A 21,225-nucleotide genomic window follows, 5' to 3' on the forward strand; every position below is an offset into this window, starting at 1 on the left:
CATTAGATGTATTTACCCTTGAGGTTTCTGTATGTAGAGATCACTATTTGCTTGATCAGCAACTCTGAGAACTCAGCTGTGTATATACTGCATTTATACCTTCCCACACAAGTTACACTACAAGATTTCAAAGGGTTGAGTATAATCCCAGAAAGAGACATATTTATGAATATAGTTAGGGTGACCAGATGTCCCAATTTTATAGGGACAGTCCCGATATTTGTGGCTTTGTCTTATATAGGCACCTATTACCTCCCACCCCGTCCCGATTTTTCACACTTGCTGTCTGGTCACCCTAAATATAGTAAATACTGAAATACATCAGTTCAAAGTAAGTATGTCTGTGTGAGCAACCAAAAGGGTAAAAAACTTTCTAATTTGCCCCACCCACACAGTTACTAATGTAGTGGAAAGTCCAGAATGATCTTTGATGATTCTTGAATGTCACTGCTTCAGTTCCTGTTACAAGCCTCTTGCAGATGAAGATGGTTTGGTGGTAAAGGAGGTGTGTTTTAATTCTTCTGTTTCGCAGCATGCGTTCTTGTGTATCAATATTGGAGATGCACTTTTGGAAGATGAAAGTTGTTTGAAAACCATGGAGCGGAGGCTGAAAATGTTTGCAAAAATTTTTGTTTGAGTATTTTATCTTAAAGAAGGTGGTGCTTAGAAAGATGCTTTGTCATCCTTACTATAAGTGATGGTTTGTATTTTGGTGCTTTATAATGTCAATGACAATAAAGTTAACCGAACTTTTTCAAAATTCAAATGAACAGTTGGCCTGACTTTTGGCTGGAAATTGAGATACGTTCTTCATTTAACTGAGTTGCTTAAAACATCCCTAATTACGGTAGGATCATAAGAATGGAACTTCTAATTCATGGGCCTCAGTTTACAAACAGATTTAGATGCACAGGCTATTATCCTCACACAGAATCCGCACTTGCAGGCCCTTGCTCTTTCTGCAGGACTCTGTGTGGGAATAATGGTCTGTGCATCTGAAGCTGCAAGTAGTCCCTATTCTTTCTAGGACACATCAGCAGGGATGAATTAAAGAGGTTGTGGTTGGATCCAGAGTCAGTTTAGGTTTGGTTTTGGTTTGTGGTTCAGATTCAAGTTTGAATCAGGGCTCACTTTGGATTTGATAACAACAAAATCTCAAATCCTTTCTGATATCTTGGGTTGCTCTCTCATGATAATTGCAAGAGTTTGGCTACATTCAAACCAGAAAATACACCCCCCCACCCCCACCCCCACCCCCACCCCCACCCCAAGAGCTGGATTTGGATCTGAATCTATACTCTCCAAATTTGAAGGGGTTCAGGTATGAGTTTCCAGTTCCTCTGCATAAATCCATCTTAGTGTGTGCCTTGATTTTTCATGTGAATATATATCAAAATGTATCTTTAGTGCTTAGCAAATTATTAACTTCCATATTTCTTTAGATATTAAGGTGAGAAGAGTCCAGAATAGCTAGGTTCCTTTGGTTTGTTTCAATTCATATGTATATCATCTCTGTTGTGTACCAGTAAATGTCATATTGGTGAAACTGAAAAAAACCCCATGATGCATCAAGATGGCTTATTACTGACTCATATGGTCTCAGCCCTCCAGCGATTCAGTACCTAATAAAAGTATTAACACCTAATAAAGAGACTTACTGGAGCTCTGAAGCTAGTGATTGCTTTTTAATTACATATTTCTTTTGATTTAATAAGGTAGTAAATATTTTCTTCATCTCTCTTTAAAGCAAATATGCATCTTACGTAGTCCTGGACTTTAACATGTTTTTATTTATATCCCTCACATAATCATCACCATATTTACCCGGGGTCACAACAAGCCCTGTGTTCACCTTTTGCAATATTTAGGTTATCTTCACCCAGTTCAGCTATTTTATAAGCTGCAAAAAGAACCTTTAAACATTAAGACACACACAAGTCATTCCTTGGTGTGAATATATTAGAGTCACAACCACCTTCACCTCAATCAGAGCATATTTGCATTGGTGCCTGCTCATCTGTGTGGTGTGCTCCAGAGTGCCATTCTGTGGGTTTTCCATAGGACCATGGGATTGGGCCTAAAGCAGATGCCAAATCATGGAATATTTTCCACCTGGGTTCTATTCTGGGATCAGCTGCTGACCTGCTATATAACTTCGAGTATGTCTCTTATCCACTCTGTGTTTCAGTTTGCAGATAAATAGTACAAAAAACATCTATCTCCCCAGGGTGATGTGGGTAGAGCTGAGCAAAATTTTGTGGCCAGCACTTTTTTTTTTTTTTTTTGGCCAAAAAAAGCAGATTTGGGTCAACTGAAACAGTTTGTGAAATCGTGTCAGTTTTGGCAAGTTGTTTTGGTTGAAATGGAAAAAAATCTGAAATGTCAAAATGATTTGTTATATTATCCAATGGAACTATTTCAAATTAGGGGGAGGGGTCTAGAATCACAAGGAGGTTTAGGTGCTATTTGGAAAACAAAGGAGGAGGAGGTGATAGTACCATCCTTGTTGTCCTTCTCTTACCCTTTTGTTCCAATGCCTTGGTGGTCAGGACACTCCCTAGGGCTGTATGTGACTTGGGTTCAAATCCCTGCTCTGAAGAAGGGACTTGAATAAAGATTTTCCCCTTTGGGGCCAGAGAGAGAGTATGAATCACTCTATAGCCTAGTGGGTAGGGCCCTTACCTGAGGTGTGGGAGAGTCATGTTTGCATCTTTGCTCCACTGAATATTTAAGTATTTATATAATGTAACAGCTTAAACAGGAGAGCTTGAGAAAGACAGAGTCTAGTGGTTAGTGCACTTCTGGGGGGAGATGGGAGAGGTGGGTTCAAGTCCGTGCTCTGAATCAGGCAGAGTGGGGATTTGAATCTGGCTCTCCCACATCCTGTGTGAATACTTTAACCACTGGAATACAGGCTATGAGGGCAGTGGTGGCACCTGTTCCTCTGCATTTTCTTGCATGACAGGGCTGACTTGGCTGAGGCACTTAAATCCTGGTCCAGGCTCACAAGAATCCCAAGTTAGCCCAGAGTTCAGTGCCGAACTCCCTTTGAGGGGCAGGTCTTAGGCCTCACCCCTCTCCTTGGCATTTCCTATTAGCTAGCTTAGGCAGCACGCCACTTATCTTGCTGGTCTTTGTTAATCCCATTCTTAGGTGTCTAAGTGCCCCCATGGATTGCATAGGGAGCCTGGTACCTAACTTGAGGCTACAGATTCCACTGGGTAGCAAGGCACCTAAAGTCGAGCATTGTAATACTGAGCCTATGTCCCCATTGTGGATCTAGCCCTAAGCCTTTAAGGGTACGTCTACACTGCAAAGAAAACCTGTGGCACCGAGTCTCAGAACCTGGGTCAACTGACTCAAGCTTGCGGGACTCAGGCAGCAAGGCTAAAAATAGCACTGTAGATGTTCCCCCTTTGCAAAGTTTCAGAGCCCGGGCTCCAGCCTAAGCCTAAATGACTACATTGATACTTTTAGCCCTGCAGCTTGATCTCCACAAGCCCAGACAATTGACGGAGGCTCTGCGACTTGGTGCCCCAGGTGCCTTAGTGCAGTGTAAATGTACCCTATGTCTTAAAAGTCCTATATTACTGCAAAACATTCTTACCTGAGTCTTTGTTAGAGCTATTGTTTTACTAATGCTTGGCCAATTGGGACAAATGAAAAGATAATGGGCCTGATTCTCCATTCCATCACTCCAGTTTTACACCAGTCTAATTAATGCTTGAGGCTGCAGTGCCAACAGCTGCTGAGAGCTGCAGGGCTATGGCTGTGCCAGAGGGAAGTTTGTCTGAGCAAACTTCTGTCACTGAGCAAGATAAAGCAAAACCATGAGAAGACTCATCCAGGTGGCCTTATTACCTGTATTGAAAAAAAATGGAGATGCACACACAGACACAGACAGGAGATTGAAGCTTTAATAATAACTATTGGGAATTAATAAATACTTTGCACTTACGTACTGCCTTTCATCTGAGGAGCTCAAAACACTTTACACTGTTTATTAACTTCGCCAACCATTTGCTTAATACTGAGGATAAACTATATCAGAAAAGCACAAAGTGAAGGTAAGCAATGCAGCTTCCAAGCTCCAGCTAATGCAGCTGTGAGCTAAACATCTTTCTGGAACTCCTTTCCCTGCAACTTCATTTGCCTGAAATAGGACCTATGAAAGGCCCTTCTCTGTGCCCCTGATAGAACCTGAGGTAGGGCTCAGCTCTAGCCTTCTGCTGCCTCAGAAATGTTAATAAAGGGATTGAATATCTTCTCCAAATTAGATGGTGATTGATAAATTCCTTAGGCAGGTCCTCTGCTGGTGTAAATTGGCAAAGCTCAACTGATTTCCATGCTGATCTGCACCAGATGAGGATCTGCCCAATGCTTGTTTTCATGTACAGCACTGTGCTGGCATTCAACCAGTAATGAAGTTAGTGAATCAAATTCAAGACTGGTGTAACTCTGTTGACTAACCGGGGAGTTACATGAAACATGAATTTGGCTCAGTGTTCCTTTGGCTGATGTGGAAATCATGGTCCTCTAAATAGTATGTTTTCTGTTTGTTCTTTTGTCAATATCTGGATGTAACATATGGAGGCTTTCTTTTTAGTGATGTTGTTTTCCACTTTTTGAACTGCCAGTGTACCATGAGAAATCCGTTCACTGAAATGACAGAAAAGGCAAGATGTACAGCAGAAATGGTATGGTCTGTTGCAATAAATTACAGGTTTCCTTTTCATGTATAGCACTAGAGGCGGCACTGATGCAATTAGCTACAGCTGGTTACAGAAAGAAAACATGCATCTGTGGATGGATCAGACTAGAGGGAACCAACTTGTATTTTTCTGGAATTTATCACTGTAAAAAGGGGGGGAGGAGGACTGCAATTTTCATTCCTGGGTACAACAAACTTTAATAACCTCTATATCCTCTTTTGAAACACTGAAGCTGCAAAACCATCTTAACCTAATAAACACTTTTACTTTATTACAGAGCAATTAGCAAATACAATCAGGTTATAGCACCTGTTCTGATGGAAGAATTTGGAAGGGTCATTTTCTGGAGTAAAGAATTTGAAAGGATTACTTGCAGGAATAATGAACTGAAGTGTACAATATGCCCAATTACTATCTCTAGGCTTAAAGTGTCCCATTCAAGTTTCTGTTGTAACAAAGGCTCTGGGTCTAATTTGCCCAGAAGCTTTTGTTCCCAGCCGTTCAGTGCATATTTATTCCCAGCGATCGTGCAGGGGTGTTTCCAGTAACACAGCAGTAGGAGGGGCTAGTTCTGTGGACAGAAGCTGTATGTGGTACAAGCACAGCTTAAGCCAGGATTCCCAGGTCCTGGTTCACGGCAGAGAAGCACACCTCCTCCCACATGCCCTTTTCAGCAGCTTATCCTACCCTTGCTTTTTTCACCTTGCCCTCCACACTCACGTCACACACCAATTTTTTCACCATCCTCTTTTATTAGGTTTGTGATTCTTTTTTTAATTTGCTTCCTCAGAACCCAATAATTTTTCCAGAGACAGCAATGTTTTCCACAAAAACTGGACCTTTCATTTATTATTTTTCAATTAACTTTAATTTTTAAAAATACTAACTTGCTGAGTCTCCTTTTTGTTCTTCCTTCTCATTCCTGTTTCTCTGATGGCACAGGAATACTTGTCCTGGGTAATTTCCAGTGGTGATGTTTCCCCTCTGTCTAATATTCTATCCCTTTCTCATGCTGAACCTTTTCCCTGGTCCTCTCTCTGTGTTGTATGCCAGCCACAGAGCTCACAGAAGTCAGAGACACAAGGTGGGTAAGGTTGTATCTTTTATTGGACCAATGTCTGTTGGTGGAAGAGACAAACTGTTGAGCTTCACAGAGCTCTTCTTCAAGCCTGGGGAAGGTAACCAGAGTGTCCAAGGTGAATACCAGGTGGGATAGATGTTTAAGCATTTTTAAGAGAGAAGTCAGACACATGGCAGACTACTGCTTTCTGCTACTCCTTGCAAGAGATTGCAAACAGAACTTATTCCCATATACTGGATGCTTTTCCCAGGCTCTAAGTAATTCTGAGCCTGTGACAACATCCATATTTCTTCCCCCATGGGAATATGCCAACCCATATTCCTCCATGAAGCATGCTAGCTATAATGGCCGTGAGCATTCTGTACTATACAGATCATGTCTTCCACTTCTGCAGAGGTGACTGGTCTAGTGATCTAAGGAGGGGGCATGCATGAAAATGAGAGTGTTACTTCCATCATATTGACCTCTTTTCCTTCAATCCTCTGGAAACCCTTGCATGGGTGTTTTTAGGGGATTGGGCTTCACAAGCAGGGAAAAGGCAGGTTGTTTTCCATGATACCATCTAATAAAATCAGCTGTTTTCATACATTTTTTATCATCGTGGAAATATCACCAGAACAAGTATTTTCAGGCATTAGAGGTCCCATCCAATTTGAACTGGAAAACAGACCACTTCTAGCCTGGAGTCTGAACTGGATTCGTAATCATACAGGGAGCTTGGATCTTGGGAATTTAGATCTGAAATTAAAAAGAGATCAGATCCAAGATTCCAGCCTTTCACCTATCCCTAATTATAAAAAAAAAAAAAAAAAAGTAAGTAAGAAAAGTTAACAGTCCAGCTGAAGATCACAAAGGCATTAGCAGCAATGTATCCTGATTTCTTGACTTGCTTTTATTTTTAAAGCTGTGTTTAAAAGTAAAATGCCACTTCTTAGATTCCTCCCTTGTTGCACAGCCTGCTTTAATGTTCCATCAAAACAAAGAAACCAACTGTTCACACATTAGGCATATGTTAGCTTTGGGGGAAAAGAAAAACAAACCAATATTACATGTTTTGGAAAAGGAAAGGAGCCAGGGTGTGTGCCCAGACGACAAATTTTTATAGTCTCCAAACCTATAATTTACTTCAGAAATGCTTGGTTACCTTGAAGAGGAGAGAGGTCTTCCCAGCTTGCCAGGATAATGAATGATTCAGGTGTGAATGGAAACACATGAAGGGAAACATAAAGATCTAAGAAAAGTTTCAAAATTGTCAAGTTAAACAATGTCTCCCATGCGAATCCCCCTTGCTTTTGACACCCTGCTACAGTGACCCACACACAAGCCCACAGAATGCAGAAAATGACAGAGCTAAGGCATTTCAAGGGTACTCTGCAGTTCTATGGTTTTAAACCAGCTTCAAGAAGCCTTAAACCATGGGAAAAGGGTGAAAGCAAAGGCTGAGGCAGTGGCCAATTTCTGTCTAATTAATTACAAGAGCTTTCTCCAGCGTTCTCAATAAAAATGCTTTGGAAAATGGGAAGAACAACCTGTGCTCATATTTTTCATTCATGATGCTGATTATAGAAGATGCCCAGAACACATTTTAGCTAAAGAACAGTGGCTGCTTATGCTGCTCATGAACAGAATATTTCATGTCAACTGTTCCCACAAGGAACACTGGCAAGGATTGTTTTCTTCAGTATTTGCTTAGGAAACAATGTTTACAAATCCCATCAATAATGAGAGACTGGAAATTGGTTCAATTGGGTCCTTTGAATGAAGTGGGAATAAAACAAGTCTTTCCATATTGGAACAACAATGCATGTTTATGCACTCCAGGGTTATGTTACCTTATATAGGAATTGGAGGAGGATAAAGAGCAGAATCCCCTACGAAGTCCACTATAAAGATTGCCATGCAAATCTGATGTACCTGTTTAGTGCTTAGCTACTACTGTGCTACTGTAGTAGGTGCTGTAGAAAAAATATAGATTGATACCAGCATCTGCCCAGGGAGGTGTCCCCAGGGTCAGCTGCTATGGGCCATGTTTGTGGTGGAAGGGAAGAGAGACCATACTAGCCACTAGTGCCCAAATGGTTAACCGTGCTGACAGTAAAAGTGGTGCAGCGAAAGAGGCTAGGCAGTGCATTGTTCAGAGCTTGTTTCTGAGGCTTCTGCCGATGGAGGTCCTGTGAAAGTTAAAATTCTCGTGGTGTCCACAAGATTTAACTGGTGCTTGTACTCTACACCTCCCTGTGCCAGCTTTTCTAGTCCATACTGTGCAGAATGGAGACTGCCCACTGACGCATGTTGATGACAAACACAAATTGATGGTTGTAACTAGATTCTAACCTACTCTGATCAAAAGAAACATAGGTGTGGAATAGCCAGGGTGCTCCTAGTGAAGTGTGAGGTGAATTGGCAGAACAGTGTGTGAAGATATCCCATTATCTTATTTATTAAGCCTTCTTCAAGACAATGCAAGATGACCCCTCCCTTCCTTGAGCACAGGATTCGCTCCCAAATTTTATAAGAAAGAAAGAAAGGAAACAGGTATTTAATATTTGGGGCTTTACTCATGTGCGCCATCCCTTTGAAGTGAATGGGGCTGCTTGCTCAGTAAGATGATCACAGCTTGGCCCTGCCTGAGCTGAATGTTTCAATCAAAGATTTAAATAATTGCCATATTCAAGTATGTGAGAAAAGCATAACTTCACTGTGGATTGCATACCTAGGTGCGCCACTGGGATATTACAATGTTCATGACATGGTACAGAAAAGGTAGGATTGTCCAGTGATTACAGCACTAGCCTGCAATGCCAGAGACAAGGTTTCAGATCCCTGCTCTGCCACTGATTTCCTGTGTGACCTTTGGTAAGTCACTTAGGGCCAGATTTTCAAAGGTATTTAGGCACTTAATGATGGAGATAACATTGGGGGAGGGGGGCTCAAAAGCAACTAATCAATGGAAGTTAGGCATCTAGGCACTTTTGAAAATCCGACTTGGTGCCTGTCTGAATCTTTAGGTGCCGGTATACCTTTAAAAATCTGGCACTGAGTCTCTCTGTGGCTCAGTTCCCCATCTGTAAAATGGGGATAGTAATACTTACCTGTCACCCAGGGGTGTTGTGAGGATAGATATATTAAAGATTGTGAGGTGATCAGATACCGTGATCATGGGACCCATATGAGTACCTAAGGCCTGGTCTATACTACATGGTTAGGTCTACACAAGGCAGCTGCCATTGATCTAGCTGTGGAAGTATCTTTGCTTAAATTTTGCTCCCGCTGACATACGTGCCCATTATGCTGACTTAATAATACCACCTTCCCAAGTAGCATAGAGTCAGGGTCAATGTAATTAGTTTAACGCTTCGATAGTGTAGACACTGTGTTACTTGTGTCGACTATTATTGGCCACTAGGAGCTGTCCCACAATGACTCACTTTGACCAGTCTGGTCACTGTTGTGAACTCCCTGCCCAGGGGAACAGGTAGTCAGGAAACTGCCCTTCTCTTTAAAGCCCCATGAATTTTTGAAATTCCTTTTCCTGGTTGCCTGGTGTGGCAAGCACACCTCGCAGCTCTCCAATGTAGTGTCACTGCCCAGCTGCCCATGCCGGCTACATGCTGCAGGTGCACTCCTGCCTGGAGTACACAGGCGGTGCTGGATCTCCTGGGTCTGTGGGGAGAAGAGGTTGTGCAGGCGCAGCTCAGATCCAGCTGATCAAAATGTCAACATCTACGAGCAGATTGCATGCAGGAGAAGGGCGACAACAGGAACCAGCAGCAGTACCATGTGAAAGCCAAGGAACTGCAGCAAGCATATCGGGAGGCCAACAATCGATCTGCGGAGCCGCAGACCTGCCACTTTTACAAAGAGCTGCACGCCATCCTCAGCAGAGACCTCACCACTACTCCCAAGAGCTCCATGGATACTTTCGAGAAGCCCGAGTCACAGGACCCTGCCATGAACAGCAAGGGAGAGGAGGTGGATGAGGAAGCGGAGTATGAGGGACAGGTGACTGAGGGTCAAGGGGAGTGAATTCAGCATCTTGCCTTTTAATTTCCTTCATGAATACACTGACAATGGTACTGTGTGTGTTGTCTGCAGCTGCTGCCATTCCGGCCTTCAGGGTCTCACCCCTCCACACCCGCGGAGACAGATAAGAAGGAGAAAGAAGAGGATTCAGATGACATGTTCCAATAGATCCTGCAAGCAATGCTGCATCAGAGAATGAGCACAGGGCCTGAAGGATCACCCTTGCAGACATCATGGACAAGGACAGAGTGCAGAGGAGAAAGGTACAGGACATGCTTGCACTTCTCAGGCAGCAATCAGAGATGCTGCAGACTTTGGAGGACCTGCAGGTTCAACAGTCCCATGCTTGCCTCCCTCTGTACCCCACAGAGAACTCCATGTCACTACCCCCTGCCACTCCAGCCAGGGGAACGTTATAGACAATCACAGCTTCACATACACTAACCTGTGAAAGACATGGTTGGTGTATGTGTACCTGAAATGGAAATGACTGTTCTTTACCCTTCATAAGTTCTGTTCCCTTAATTTATTAAGTTCTAAATGGTTTTTTTTATTTGCCTGGTTCATGTTACAGAATAAAATTCTATTTTTTTTAACATAATTAATCTTTATTAGTTCACAACATATGCTGGCTGGTGATGATCAGGTCTGACAGCCATCACTTTTCTGTTACTGCACTGTGTCACAGAACCCATAACATCATTCACAAACAATATTAATAGGTGTATTGATGGTATTATGGGAAATTGGCCCCATGCTCTCAGTCACACTTCAGTCCCATCAGACATTGCAAAAACTTCCCCAAAGATGCTGTGCTAGATGGCAGTGAGTTGTACAGTGGGATACTTACCCACAGTGCACTGCATTCTGCAATAATACAAGCACTCCTGGTGAGGACTTGCACTACCAACTCAAGGAGCCAAGTGTGTACACACACAAGAGATTTAATAACTGTGGTGACTGTGCACCAACATAAATTAGATTGACATAATTTTGTAGTGTAGACATGGCCTAAGATAGGTAACAACACCTAACTTACAGTAGGGAATCCCCTCTGGTTGTGCATCCAAAACACTTATGGACTTATGAATATAAACATAGCATAAGAGGTAGACTTTGCTCCATATTGTTGTTCATTTTTAGGGAAATTGTCCAGCATTTACACAATAGTTTTTATTTTGTTTTTCCAAGTATTTGATGCCTTTTCGGGTGCCATTGCAGAGTGCAAATCACAAATATAAACAAAAATTATGGATGGTCCCCAATGGACAAACTGTTTGCTTTGTTCAAGGACAAGCAGCTCTGCCTTGTTGATAGTCAAATAGAGAGCAAACCCTTCATTGCACTGCCACTAGAGTAAGAGAGCTTGACAGCTCTCTGTGTTGCTCTCTTTTACGTGCATTGGACCAGAGGTGATTCATCTTTGCAAATGTATGTTGTGTTTTGTTACCCAAAAATGAGTTACCAGCTAATTTTGGCAGTTAGTGTTGTATTGCTCTTAGGAATTTAAATCTAAAGCTTTTAATCCTTGTCTGGCCTTCATAAGCTTAGAAAGGGGAAAGTATGCATGGAACGAACTCACTCTGTGGGTCCAGCACAAGCATTTAACCAAAGTTCCTTTGGTTTATTCTAGTGTTTCCCAAAGTGTGGGATGTGAAGGACTAGCTGGGAAGAGGTGCTTCAAGATGTATAAATTAAAAGATGTAGGCTTTTAGCAACACATGGGGGAGGTGGGACGGGGTTTCATTTTCCTGAATGGGGTACTACAGGCACATGTTAAGGGCCCCAGCTTCTCAAGTCACATGATTGCATCAGAATCGCAGCTGTTGGTTTCTTTTAGAAAATATTACTAACTCTTACTGTTTGAAAATGTGACTGGAGCTGTAACCGATGCTGGCCCGAGTCTGCAGAAAGCCTGAAATAATAGATCTAAAGATGTGAACTGCACGCAGAGATTTCAATAAGGTGTTAACTCCTAGACCCACTGCTCTGGGGGAACCTGCCAATACCACCCCAACAGGGAGCTCTGTGAATGGGAGAAGAAGAGTCAGTGGGCCTGTTTTACCTAAATAACTGGATACATCCCTGCTGCCGGGGTAAGCACTGGGGGGACTCTCCAGCTGCCAGCCCTTCTTTGGAGAGGAGAGATGCCCCTGCCACTGCTTCTCGTAAAAAGAAACATGCCCCATGCCACTATCTCTGCCTCGCTGGAATTTGGCAGAGGCCCATAGGGTGTTCCGAGAGCTATGGATTCCCTTAATCATGCCCTATGGGAAAAGCCAGTTTCTTCTACAATGCTGGTGGGATCTGTAATTCGAGTTTTAGGCTGTTCCTGGCCATGTCACAGACACTGATCCTGCAACTTGTCTGTTCACGTAGAACAAGTAGGATGGGGCCCTAGTGATGCAAACAATATTGGGCAGATCAACGCCCTTCTGCTGTGGTGGGGCCTCTGTTCAGGGGCGCTGGAACAATTTGTATAGTGGGGGTTAAGAGTCATTGAATCAAATTCTAAACCCCGTATATGATGGAAACCACTTCAAGCCAGGGGGTGTGGCAGCACCTCCAGCGCTCCTAGTTCCAGCATCTATGCCTCTGTTCACACCACAACCATTTTACACCAAACTGCATTCAAATAAACATGTGAGCTGAGCTGAAAGTTGACATAGCACGTCTCCCGCCAGGAGCACGCTCTGCTGGAGAGAGAAGCTTTGGATATCTTTGTAATGTCATGAAAATAAATATCCATTAGAAGCTTAATAGGGACTGACGCTTTCTTCTCAAGCAGTTTCATGTAAGAAATGACATTTGACAAGTTGTTTGCTCATCTTTCCTGCTATTTCTCCTCACCCCACATTTTACCGCCATAACACTTGAAAAGCTAAAACTGGAAATTGGTATGTTATTTCCTCCTCACCCCTACCCCTTTGACTTTTTAGGTTATGATCTCTTTGGTGCAGGGACTTTGTCATTATATTTATGGATAGCGCCTTCCATATTTTGAGCACTACCAGACTGCGACGAGCAATAATAATAAATAGTCCTGTCTGTCTAAGGGCACATAAGCCCCATAGTATGAGGAGAAGTCAGAAAGCAGGGAGTTTGCACAGGGACTCTGCACACTCTAGAGCAGTGGTCCCAAAACATTTTACCTCACACCCCCCTTGCCCTTATCCACACACACACCCAGCCACAGTTGGGAGTCAGGGCCGCGGACAGGGCCTGATGCTGGGGCCAGAGTTGCTGCTGGGCCAGGAGCCAGGGGCCGAGGCCGGGACCACAGCTGGGGGCAGGTCTGTGGCCAGGAGTGGGGCAAGGGCCAGGGTTGGGAGTGGAGCCGCAGCCAGGCTGTGGTCGAGGCCTGAAGCTGGGGGCGGGACTGGGGCCTCAGCTGGGCCAAGAATCAGGGGCCGACGCTGGGGCCACAGGTGTGGGTGGTATCAGAAGCGGAGTCACTGCCAAGAGCCAGGCCTGGAGCAGAGCTGGGGGCAGAGGGGGTCTGGGTCACACTCCCTCCCCACCCCCCATGAGAGTCCCCCCGAACATTTCCTCCATTCCCCCTTAGAGGGGCGTGCCCCACAGTTTGGGGGCCACTGCTCTAGAGCTTTGATCCAGGGAGCTCTGCAGGGGAGAGAGGTTGGGGATAGATGAGGGGAGGGCATGCTCAGGGGATGTTCGATTCCATGGATCCAAAGATTGCACACACCTTTCCTAAGGTGGAAAGGAGGCAGGAGCTCATGAACTACCGACCCCTGAGGCTGCAGTGGCAGTTAGATGGCTGCTACACTGAGCACTCGGCTGGAGGATTCTGTCCCAGAAAGAGCACCCCTCCCCAACCCTATTATTATCTCTTGCTTCTGCAGGGGCGAGTGTTTAGTCCAGCTTTTCAGAAATGGCCTCTAAATCTGCACCTCAGCATTCTGTGCACACAAAAAATGGCGTGGGTAAATATGGAGGCTGAGCTGAACAATCGGCCTTGGTGTATCTCATCACTATCGGGAGGACAAATGATATTTAGAAAATGAAATGGAAATGGTCAAGATGAATGTTTTACTACTGTGCAGTTCATAAGTTCTTTTGTGACAGGTGCAAAATAAGATAAATAATGCCTTCTCAGCAAAGCCGGTACCAGTTTTCCTCCATATTTTCATAAGGAGATTGCACATGTCCTGATTAATACCTATCTCTTCTACAGCACTTTCCATCAGTAGATCTCAAAGCACTTCACAGTCTTTAATGTATTTACCCTCACAATGCCCCTCTGAGGTAGGAAGGTGCTATTATCTCCATTTTACAGATGGGGACCTGAGGCACAAAGAAGCTAAGTGACTTGAACGAGGGCACACAGGAAGTCAGTGGCAAAGCAGGGAATTGAACAGGGGTCTCCTAAATCCTAGGCTAGTGCCCCAAGCAACTTTCTCTAGGAGTGCTGTTACATTGCAATACGCTACAACTAAGTTTGACCAAAACCAATTTTAAACAAACCTGATACTCTGCGAAACAAAAGCTATGCAATAGCACATTCATGAATAACATCCGAGTGTGTTGAACCAACAGACAAAATTTCTTTTCTTTCTTTCTTTCTTTCTTTCTTTCTTTCTTTCTTTCTTTCTTTCTTTCTTTCTTTCTTTCTTTCTTTCTTTCTCTTGTTGTTGTTGTTGTTGTTGTTTTTGTTAAATCTCCCTCACTTCTGATTTTGTTTTGTAGGTAGTTGGAGATCTGGTTTACTTTAAAACAATGAAGCAGGCAGAATCCCCTGAGGTAAATTTATTGAGTACTGGGAGGTCCTGATGACACAATTGAACTGGCACCAAATCAATAAAAACAGAACAGAAGAAAAAAACAATAATTAAAACATTCTGTCAAAAAAAAAAGAGAAAGAAAGTAATTAAAAGATGAAAACTATTGTTTTGCTGCACTAATTACATTTTAATTTTCAATAGCTTGCTGGATAGTATAAAAGCCCATGCCTATAAAATGTCCCCATAGCAGTGCTCTTTCTGCAGCTAGCGTGATAGCTGTGTTTATGTGCTCTCACAGAGTGGTATGTGCTTTCAACTCTGTGTGGGTGAAACTAGCTTCCTTGTAAGATAGCATGAGAAAAATATTTTATTATTTTCTTCTCTGGTGTGGAAAATTATTACTCAACACACACAAACATATACAAACACAGAGACACATGCACAATGGGCTTGATTCTAAAGCCTCTCTTTGCAGAGTACCCACATTGACTTCAGTGGGAATTTTGCACATGGAGCAACAATAGGGTCCAGTGTATATATTGTTTTTGTCACATGTTACAGTGACAGAGAGTACAATGCAGTACAATTTACAGCATTAGAAATTGTACCTAATGGGCCTGATTCTGAAGTCTTTTCTCATAAGAAATTCCCACTGATTTCAGTGGGAGTTACCGAAGCATGATGGCTTCAGGATAAAGCCCCTGTTATGGCCTATGAGAAATATGGAGCACACTGTTGACCAGTTTAGGGGACAATTTATTACATGAATTTAAATAATGACACACAATAAAATGTGCATGTAGAGGAGCTTTCAGTCAGGGTATTAGAGATGATGCACACAAAATGTAGCCCTGGCAAAATCCAGATCCATTAGGTATGATCCACCTCTGAACTAGCAAAGCTGGCCTCTTTCTCCTTTGAATTCCCATGAAAATTGAGCTACTTTTTCTATAAATGGACCTCCCACATGTTCAGGTACACATTTAAAACAAGGTGTTTGATATCTTGCCACATGGGGAATTATTAGTTAAATTGGAAAAGATAGGAATCAATATGAACATTGAAAGGTGGATAAGGAATTGGTTAATAGGGAGACTACAATGGGTCCTACTGAAAGGTGAACCGTCAGGCTGGAGGGAGGTTACCAGTAAAGTTCCTCAAGGATCGGTTTTGGGACCAATCTTATTTAATCTTTTTATTACTGACCTCGGCACAAAAAATTGGGAGTGTGCTAATAAAGTTTGTGGATGATACAAAGCTGGGAGGTATTGCCAATTTAGAGAGAGACCGGGATATCATACAGGAGGATCTGGATGACCTTGTAAACTGGAGTAATAGTAATAGGATGAAATTTAATATTGAGAAGTGTAAGGTTATGCATTTAGGGATTAATAACAAGAATTTTAGTTATAAGCTGGGGACGCATCAATTAGAAGTAACGGAGGAGGAGAAGGACCTTGGAGTATTGGTTGATCATAGGATGACTATGAGCCGCCAATGTGATATGGCTGTGAAAAAAGCGAATGCGGTCTTGGGATGCATCAGGAGAGGTATTTCCAGTAGAGATAAGGAGGCTTTAGTACTGTTATACAAGGCACTGGTGAGACCTCACCTGGAATACTGTGTGCAGCTCTGGTCTCCCATGTTTAAGAAGGATGAATTCAAACTGGAACAGGTACAGAGAAGGGCTACTAGGATGATCCGAGAAATGGAAAACTTGTCTTATGAAAGGAGACTCAAGGAGCTTGGCTTGTTTAGCCTAACTAAAAGAAAGTTGAGGGGAGATATGATTGCTCTCTATAAATATATCAGAGGGATAAATACTGGAGAGGGAGAGGAATTATTTAAGCTCAGTACCAATGTGGACACAAGAACAAATGGATATGAACTGGCCACCGGGAAGTTTAGATTTGAAATTAGATGAAGGTTTCTAACCATCAGAGGAGTGAAGTTTTGGAATAGCCTTCCAAGGGAAGCAGTGGGGGCAAAAGATCTATCTGGCTTTAAGATTAAACTCGATAAGTTTATGGAGGAGATGGTATAATGGGATAACATGATTTTGGTAATTAATTGATCTTTAAATATTCATGGTAAATAGGCCTAATGGCCTGTGATGGGATGTTAGGTGGGGTAGGATCTGAGTTACCCAGGAAAGAATTTTCTGTAGAATCTGGCTGGTGAATCTTGCCCATATGCTCAGGGTTTAGCTGATTGCCATATTTGGGGTCGGGAAGGAATTTTCCTCCAGGGCAGATTGGAAGAGGCCCTGGAGGTTTTTTGCCTTCCTCTGTAGCACAGGGCACGGGTCACTTGCTGGAGGATTCTCTGCTCCTTGAAGTCTTTAAACCACGATTTGAGGACTTCAATAGCTCAGACATAGGTGAGGTTTTTCGCAGGAGTGGGTGGGTGAGATTCTGTGGCCTGCATTGTGCAGGAGGTCAGACCAGATGATCATAATGGTCCCTTCTGACCTTAGTATCTATGAATCTATGTGCCACTTCAAAGTGTGTCATTTATCAATTCAGTGAGGGAACAAATTCCCAGAAAATAATCCTTGGATTTGCAATGGGTTGAAAATATGGGAAGATATAAGAAAATTACTAACACTTACAAATTATATTTCAAAACTGGCTAGCATTTATACTTCCAGATACTATGTCAAATTAAAAAGGAGTGCTTGGGAAAATATATACAGGCTTAATATATTTTAGAAAATTAGCTGACAAACTAAACAAACATCCTTCAAACAATGGCAACAAAAACATACATTAGGAAAACAGTATCTTCTTAAAGATGAAACATTGGGAAAATTCTACTGACCGTTTCACCCACCTACTCTCACCACCAAATTCTTCTCTCAGCTACATCTGTTCAATTCTATTGAGTACAGAGGAGATATCCAGCTGCACCTGTGGCCAGAATTTTATTTAATATTCATAAAATCATAAGCAATGTGGACAGTTTAAACTAAATGTATCCACAATAGTAGCCAATATAAGGAAATTACATTTTAATTAGATCACTTGTATATATATAGATATAGATCAGGTGTATGCATTTTTCTGTGGAAATACAGGGCAATCTTGATAACCTGAGCTCTGATTGGGAGAAGGAAACAAACCAAAAAATATTTCCATAAGTCTGGAAGGATATCATGCTAGCCACTATAAATTGTACCATTTACAAGCAATAGAAAATTATAAGTGTGGTTTCACACACCAAAGCTGCAAAACAAAATAGATGCAAAACTCACAATAAAATGCTTCAGGAAGAGCTATTGTTTAACAAACCCTTCTCCTATCTTCTGGGCATGACCTAAATTGACAGTCTTCTGGCCTGATGTAAGAAAATTGCTGCAGGAATTATTTCATGGGGACCTAGTATTCCTGAAATTCCTCTTATTATGGTGAAAAGAAATGTCCTGATTTACTGAAATTAAACAAACACAGATAGTTGCTTAGAATTCCTGTAAGTGCTGCAACCAGTAAATGGGTTTCATCACTATGGTTGCAAAAACAAATACCTACCATAGGAATGTGGTTCACAAGGATAAAAGACTTAGTGGAAATTGAACAGGAGTACTTGTGGCACCTTAGAGACTAACAAATTTATTAGAGCATAAGCTTTCGTGGGCTACAGCCCACTTCATCAGATGCATAGAATGGAACATATAGTAAGAATATATATATAAATTGACTTATTTTATCAGTATTCGACAAAAGGCAGAAATATCTGCAGGAAGATGGAGCAAGTGGGAAGAACAGAATGGAAAAAAATTACTGATCAGTTTTCTGTAGTAGTGGGGAGAGCAATTTCCCCTGTGTAGGGGACCTCACCACTGAGCTCAGAGCCAGGCTTGCCAACTGTACACACCTGTTGTAGGAGCCCCAGATGCAGGTGGCAGGTGGCGGCCAGGGGAAGGAGAAGGCATGATTGCAGTGTGCTTACAGCCAGACCATTCTGCAGTGCTGCAGTAGTCTGTAGGGGCCTATAGCAGCAAGGGCACAAGTTAGGGTAATCCTCAAGGATGCTCTAACCTGTATTGAGGCCCAACCAGTTCCCAGCATTCCCTACCTTGTTGAGTTGTGTGCTGGCTCTATACTGTAACCTGTCACCTTAATGACTGCAACTCTGCTGTACACCCTTAGGACCAATCCTGATCTCTAGGTACAGCCTGAGCAAAGAGGGTTGGTGCAGGGGAATTCGGTAAGATGATGGAATCATCCTCTCAGGCCATGGAAAGATAGGGCCTCGCCATTGCCACTGCTGCCGCCTGCAGTAGAGCCTGTAGCTGCTGTATGTCCTTTCCAGGATCCACCTGCCTGTCCCCTCTATTTTGCCATGTTTGGAGACCCATGAAGCTGAACGGTGTGGCACACAGGAGACATGCAATCCCCCTGCAAGTTCCGTTCATCTCAACACCCACTTCTCTCCTTGTCTACACTGGAAGTTTTTGGGCAATCTCTCCTCACTGCCTTCCCAGCAGAGCAGCCTTACCATTGCTGGTAACGGTGGAAGCACAAGTATGAGCATAACTCAGGTGTTTTCACCAGCATATGACCAAACCTTCCCTGAGCAGGATTAGATGACACGATGGTTAAAAACACCCAAGTCCTAATGGTCCCATCATTGTTAGCACCGGTGGAGCTGCACCAATGCTAATGCAGTGGCGGAAGATTTTCCAAACCCACCCAGGGGAGACATGGCCAGCGTGGTACTGTACTGGTCCTTCTGCTTACCAGGCCTTGTATGCTTGTGGAAAAGCAGGCAGGATTTGTTGTTTGGTCTGTCGATTACAGTAAGAAATTAATTCGTGCTGTCAGCAATGCTGTTTACCCTTAATTCAGAATTAAGGGCTGGATACTGCTTCCACTGATATGGGAAGAGGGGAGTGAGAGCAAATGCAAATGGGGTTATGCACCAAACATGGGGGGGGGGGGAGCAGCAATTCTGCCTCCATGCTCCTGCTTCCCATGAGCCTATGGAAATCACCCTGCAGGAATATTGGGAGGTTGAGGTTTTATGGTTTGGCAGAGCCATCACATGCACCCCAAAGGCAATGACAAATTGCTTCCCAGTTTAATTCTGGTCCAAAACAAGTACACTTCCCCTCATCAGCTTTAAATCTCTATGGTTGATGTTGTTCGGTACTGAGGGTGGGGTGGAGGGGGGAAGCCAATGCCAGCCTCAGTGCTTGAGTGGGTGGGGTTTGCCATCAGGTTGCATGGAGAGACATCAGTTCCATAGCTGTGGCCAAAGATCCATGTGTTTGGGGATTATGGTTTCTCCAGATCCAGAGCCTGAACATCTCTGCCCCCTACCAGTTCTGTGATGATGAGGTGAGATAACCACAAACAACTACTTATGTTATTTTCAGAATGTTTCCTTCTCCTGTGGTTATTCCTGATGATCAAGACAGTAGTAACTAAATGAGTGCAATCTGGCCATTAATAAGTCCTAGAAACACAAAGGAAATGGTAATGGAATCCCTTTAGTATCACTGGGCTGGGGCAGTTTGGCTAAAGCTAAAAAGCACAGTGTGTTTAGCTGTGTACCATACTATATAAAAATATAGCAAATCCATCTTAGCTGGAGCAAAGACTGGAGGACTTAATACAGCCTTTCTGTCTCTAACATCTGTAATCTTATCTATAATATGAAATGATTAGATAGGCCAGGTCCAAAAGAATGAATATTTTATAACAGGATTTTTCCTTTTCTTGTATGTATTAGCATATACTGATTTTTTTAATGAACAAATTAAAGTAGGTTAAAACCCTAATTTACCATGTTCTGAAAATACTTTACCTTTCAATAGGTTTTTGCTGTTACCGTATGTTCATCTGATAAATCTAAATAAGATGTTTTAAAGATACTCTAAAGATGAATGAGTGGTCTGGGAGCATTCTAAAGCTGAATAACCAAGTGTGGTGGCAATAATTTTACTCTTTACTATAATGCACATCTGTATACAAGAGAGCAGCACCAGAGTCTGTTAGTTGAGGTGAATATGAAATTAGCCTACTAGAGTCTGCTTTTTCTTCTTCTAAGTCAGCTGATGAAGCAGATAGGAGGTTTAAAGAGCTGTATTGCAGTTGTATTGTTCCTATTCTTACCCATCCATTTATGAGCCTGTCTCGGATTATGTTGTGAGAATGAAACTGAATTCAAAGTCTAATGTTCCCCAATATCTAGATCATACTGCTTCTGGCTAGGCCTCATTAGGGCTCCTGTATTTTGTTCTGGACACCACATTTTAAAAAATATGCATAGACCAATTGGAAAGGATTCTCAGAACAATAACAAAGATAAAGCCAGTGAAAGAAGGTTATAAGACCTGAGCATGTTGAATGTAGAAAGAAGACTGAGTGGAGGCATGACAACTGTCTAAAAATACATAAAAGAATATCGGGACAGAACGAGAAATAATGGACTTCAACAGTAGCAGGGAACCTTTAGATTAAATAAATAGTAGAAAAAATTCTGTGGGTCAAATTCGTCCCTGGTGAACTTCAGTGGTCTTAAACCAGGGATGAATCAGTCCATAACTCTAAGAAGAGTTAGGCATTGGAGGTTGCTAAGATGCCGTGGCTTTGCACTAGAAGCAGGGCCATAGAACGGGGCGGGCAAACTTTTTGGCCTTAGGGCCACATCGGGTTTCTGAAAT

Source organism: Natator depressus, chromosome 3, assembly GCF_965152275.1.
Source record: "Natator depressus isolate rNatDep1 chromosome 3, rNatDep2.hap1, whole genome shotgun sequence".
Taxonomy (NCBI): domain Eukaryota; kingdom Metazoa; phylum Chordata; order Testudines; family Cheloniidae; genus Natator; species Natator depressus.